This window comes from Dipodomys merriami, unplaced genomic scaffold (genome assembly GCF_024711535.1).
Source record: "Dipodomys merriami isolate MVZ:Mamm:240054 unplaced genomic scaffold, mDipMer1.0.p SCAF_756, whole genome shotgun sequence".
NCBI lineage: Eukaryota > Metazoa > Chordata > Mammalia > Rodentia > Heteromyidae > Dipodomys > Dipodomys merriami.
In genome coordinates, this window is record NW_027206353.1 from 361,032 (window position 1) to 366,755 (window position 5,724).

Sequence of the window (5,724 nt, forward strand, 5' to 3'; positions counted from 1 at the left end):
AAATCGGCTATAAGATTGTTTGGAATTCCAATGGCAAAGTGATATTGTTTTGACCAATATGATAAAAAACCATGTGTTCAAGGCAATACCAAACAAAATGCAAGGCAAATTTTGACAAACAGAATTTCCACCTTTAAACAAACATTGACAACAAGAGAAGGAACCCTTTAAATCAATTTTGGTGATGAGGTGGTTTAGTATTTTAAATTGAACATTTTAACCATTAGAACAGTGAAGAGTATAGAGGAGATAGGTTGGTGGAAGTGTGGGGGTTGAAGAAAAACCCATCATGTGGTCTTTGTCTCTTGCTAGGTTCAGCTTCCAAGGCATGTAGAGAGAATTGGGGGAGGAGGTGGTTGAACAGGTTTGTAAGGGGAAAAGATAGCACTTTTAACCTGCAGATATTTAAAGGGAGGATGTGGCATAATGAAGTTACTGAAAAGGTAGTTTGAATAATTGGATAAAGTTATTGGAAGAGGTGAGAGGGAGGGATTTTTCTTTGGTAGCCACTTAGAGGAGAAATTAAGAATCTAGATTTTGAAGTGAGTGGACTCAGGAAAGAGGAAAGGACTGTATTATTGTCTAAGTCCCTAAGAGAAGAAGGATTGGCTTGTTTCTATTATGGGATTTCAGGGTGGTAAAGGAAGAGAGCAGCAAAATACAGAGGCTTTCCTCAGTGTGTTTGTCAGCCAGCCTCAGTCAATAACAGATTAACGAATTGTCCAGACCAGAGGACCATTTAATTATGGTCTGGAAGGGAAGAAGGTGTATTAGCCATAGAAGAGGGTTGAGAAATGTATAAGTATGGAGGGGTTTGTTTAGAAGGATTTTTAACAGGACTCATAGCTTGTTGTTTTACCTTTGGAGGCCTATGCCCACCCCCACCTTGTGTCAGCTACACAAGCATGCAGACAGGCAGGCACAGAGACTGGGGTCAGCAAAAGGAGTTTGCTTGAAACAGACACAGTTTTAGCCTAGAGAATATGGACCAACTGCAAATACCAAGAGTGTAGTTAGAAGAGCAAGGAAGGAGAAAAGGTTCTTTTGTGATGGAGGTCATCAAAGAAAAGAGAGATAGAGGGAAATGGAGAGGGGGAGAGAGACAGATTGAGTTGCTACAAGATAAGGAGTTACTTTTTTAGAGGAAACGTTGGGTGGCTCCTGGCAGAGAAGGGCTTGGTGAGCAAGGCAGGAGAGTGGAGAGGGAGCCCTCTGGAGTGGAGGTCAGAGAAGGACTTGGTGGACCAAACAGAACAAGCAAAGTGAGGATTTTCTGGAGCAGAGCTTGAGGAGGGCTTAGGTTTAGGGGACCTCAGACTCCTCCCAGTTTCATTGGAGAATTGTTTAAATCAGCAAGAGTGAAACCTAAGGTTCTGAATTTAGTTCAGCAGTGCCATGGTAATGAGACCAGATTTTGGAATAAAAACAAGTCAGTTTTGTTTTTTTATGACTGTAAATCAGTCAGCCCAAAGTCTTAAGTTTAGACAGCAGGCATGCCAATGGGGTGTCTTTGGGAGACAATTTGGAAATTTTGGTAGGACTATGGATCCTGTCCTGATGCTCCAGGCACCGCTGGTGCTTTGAGAAGCCAGACGGATGGATCCCAATAATTAAGAGAGGGCATCCCCAAAGGTCCTAATTAAAGGGTATCAGGGTATAAGGAAAGAAGAGACTTCTGGAGTCTCTGTACCCCACAGACAAGAAGGAAGGGAGGGAGTCCTGCCCTCCTGGGGTCCATGTCAGGTGCCTACACCACAGACCGGGCTAGTTACCTTGTCCTGAAGGCTTTTAGGTATTGGGTGAAGTCAGTCAAACAGTGAAGAGCCTCCTGCCTGGAGATCAGAGTCCAGGGACAGGGTAAAGGATAGAGAATAGGGGGAGAGATAAGGCCTTTTCTGAGCTTACGCACTGGGGCAATAATACCTCAAGCCACAGCAGCGTGGCCATCCACTGCTTGCACTGCTTACAAAAGCAAAGGCTAGGAGGTTTTTCAGGTGTCTATTTAGCCCAAAGTAAGCTCAGAGGGCTCTGTGCTTCTGATGAAGAAAAGCCTTGGAAGGAGGAGGAAGGTAGCAGAAAGGCTCCGTGAGAGGTGGCAAGGAGGTGGGTGGCCCCTTGGCAGAGGGCACCTACTTACTCCTGGTGCGTTTTATCTCCTGGGTGTCAGCACCATATGTTAGGAAAATGGAGGAGAATGGAAAAGGAATAGGCCTGACTTGATCACCAACAGAAAGGACTCTTTATTGAGGAACAGCCAGGGGCACAGCCCTTCCAGCAGGAATGAGGTTGTGTGAGGTAGCTGGCACAGGATCAGTGTTTTATAGGAGATCTGATCAAGGAGGTAGAGGTTAATGAAAAGCCCCTAGGTCAAGAAAGATGGAGGACATTCAGTTGGGTCTGAGATGGGATGTTTACAACTGGGCCTAGGTGGATTGCCCTACCTGCACATCAAAGGAGTTCACACATACCTGGAATTATGCCTGGAGTCCGTATGGACTTGGGATAATAGGGTGGGGGTCAACCATTCAGGCCAATTGGAAAAAGTTAGCGTTCCGAGCTTTTCTGCATATAAACACTCCATCAACATTTTCTTATTAGAGGATTATTCAAGATTAGCTATATGTTGATTGATAATAAATGAGCTTGACAGAAAGGTGAGGGAAAACTGTCTAGTCTCCAATGAGGTTCTGACTTGTATTTCACAAAGTGTTATGAAAGCACTCAATGAGAAATCTTGTAGCTGCATTTCTTAAAAGTGCTTGCCTAGGGGCTGGGAATGTGGCTTAGTGGTAGAGCGATTGCCTTGCGTGTATGAGGCCCTGGGTTCGATGCCTCAACACCACATAAGCAGGAAAAAAAAACAGAAGTGGCTCTGTGGCTCAAGTGGTAGAGTGCTAACCTTGAGCTGAAGAGCTGAGGGACAGCTCCCAGGCCCAAAGTTCAGGCCCACGACCGGACCCCCCAAAAAAATTTAAAAACAAAAGTGCTTGCCTGGTTACACTTTCTGATAATGTGTCAATTCAAGTACTTCTTGGAGTTCCAAACCATTCAATTTTGCTGTATTAGAAACTTGTTACGTTTTGCAGACAGCTCTTGGTGATGAAATTTGTGCTTTTTAAAATTGCTTTCCCAATTCCATCCACAAAATGCAGACAAAAATTATCTGAAAAAATTCATATCTGTTGATATTGCATATACATTTACTTTCCATTACAAACCTAGAATGCGGTAAAATTTCTCATAGCAATTACACTGCACTAGATTGTGGGCAGTTTCTAATGTAAATAATATATTTATTTTTGTAGAGAATTTGAGTATCCAAAATTTTAATATGCCTGTCATCCTAAAAACAATACCTTGCTGATATTGAATGACAAATATAACTTCCCATAAGTACAGAAATTTTCCTTGTATCTTTCTAATATATACTTTTATTGTAAAGGTACTGTACAGAGGGGTTACAGTTACACAAGTAAGGAAATGAGAACATTTCTTATTGAGCATTGTTAACCCCTCCTGTTTTTCCTCTACCATCCCTTCCCTTTACACCACCACAACTCCTCCCTCCATCCCCCTCTGATAGAGTGTCTTGTACATCCTATTGTTACAATGGATCAACCTGTATCCTTTCCTTATATCTTAAATGAAGAAATGCTGGCTTGTTTCATGCTGATTCTACTTGTGTTGACACACCTAAAGTCACTCTCCAAGTCCAAAAGCACATAAATGAAGTGCAAATCATCTTTTGTCAGTGGTATAATTGTGTTCTACACATTTATTGACAGGATACAAACCTTAATACATATATACATTTGAAGGCATTTGATGTGTGAAAACCCGTCAATATAAAATATAAAGTGATTTTGAAAAAAATAAAAGTGACTCAGAAGAAATTATAAATGCAAAAACAGTCTTTACAGAAACAAATTCTTAGAGATATTTCATGACTTTGAAAAGGATAAAGTGGCTGAAATTAATATAAATTTAGAAGTATGACAATTCACAAAAATATAAAAAGATATTCATGTATATCATTATATAAGCCAAAGCAGAAAGCAAATGTTGTTTAGATGACTTTTTAAAATACACTTTCTCAGGAACTGGGAAGGGGTTTCAGTGGTAGAGTGCGTGCCTAGAATGAATGAGGCCCTGGGTTTGATTCCTCAGTACCACATCAGTACAAAAAGACAAAGGTGGTCCTGTGGCTCAAGTGGTAGCACTAGACTTGAGCTAAAGAGCTAAGGGAAAGCACCCAGGCCCAAGATTTCAAGCCCCACGACCAACAAAAACAAAATCAAAACACAAAAAAATCATTGTCTCTCACTTTTGTGTCCTCAAATCTGTAAGACGGCTGCTTCAGCCTAGGGCTAAGATTTTAGCTGTGGACACTTAACACTCCTGATTCAGACTCTACTTGAGAAAAATTTTAATGAATATTTTGTTCTTAATTTTGTTCTTTGTAAATTCATATGCACCTATAATACATGGTGTGGCCATCCCAGTAACATTCTCAAAGTACCTCCTAATGACGACTTACAAAAAGTTGTATTATATTACAACAAGGAAAATAATGCTACAATAAACAAAACCAATCATTAAATATTAATGATTAATAAAATGAAAAATGAAACAATTACCAGTGTTTCCAGTATTTGAAGTATACTACATATTAGGTTTTACTATTTTTTCATAATCCTGTACATTTAAAACTGCCTAAGATTATGATGTTCAATAAGAGTTTTATAGGCTATGAGTAGTCTTTAAAGTTTCCCACTAAGATTATTATTTATGGCTCATCTCATCTGTATATGGCTTATATCACCATTTGTTCCTCGCTAACCTATAAAGTAAGGAAGCCCTAAAGTTTTAACAGAAACTGTGGAATTAACAAAGTCTTAACTCTTCACTCTGCTTCTTTACACAAAGAATTTGCAAATTCTCATTAGTAAAATTTCTATAAACTCTGAAATGTACACACTTAGTAGTATATGCTGCTACAATAAATCTTAAATACTTTATGGAAAAGTTTTATGACCTGTCATACAGTCTTAATTTTGGCATATATATAAGCAAATTCCCAAAATTAAAAATATTTAAAACATTAAAACTTTTAACAAACCTTAACACTTGCTTCAATGTTCATTATGAGAGGTGCCTTGTATAGAATAATTGAATTCCTCCTCTTGCACATCTCTTGAACAACAAATATCTTGATTATATTGTTTTTGACATGCCAATCTTGACTTTATTCATAAATGTGTGCTTATATAAGAAACACATGGTTTTAAAATTTCACAACAATTCTTTAGAACTTACTTTTTGTTGAATTGTTTAGTTTAAGAAAATCAATTACACTTTATATATAAAAAATGTTCTGTGCTCAATTCGGCAGCACATACACTAAAATTGAAATGATACAGAGAAGAGTACCATGGCCCCTGTGCAAAGATGACAAGCAAATTCATGAAGTGTTCCATATTTTTACAACAGACGCTGGAGTGGATGTGGCCAGAAAGGAACCCTACCGCATTTGAACCCTACTGCATTCTTGGGTGGGAGTGTAAACTTGTTCAGCTACTTCGGAAAGGAGTATGAAGGTTCCTCAAAAGATTCCACATAGCGCTCCCCTATGACCCAACAAATACTACTTCTGGGCATTTACCCAAATGATCACAAACAAGACCATACTAAAACTACTAGCACTACTATATTTATTGCAGCATT

At 39.2% G+C, this 5,724-nt stretch overlaps 1 non-coding gene across 1 annotated transcript; it reads left to right on the plus strand.

Annotated features, from left to right (window-relative positions):
- Positions 1-5,376: 5,376 nt before the first annotated feature.
- LOC138818421 (U6 spliceosomal RNA) lies at positions 5,377-5,483 on the plus strand. The gene has a single exon (XR_011369122.1). It is a non-coding gene; the product is annotated as a U6 spliceosomal RNA (small nuclear RNA).
- The last annotated feature ends 241 nt before the right edge of the window (positions 5,484-5,724 follow it).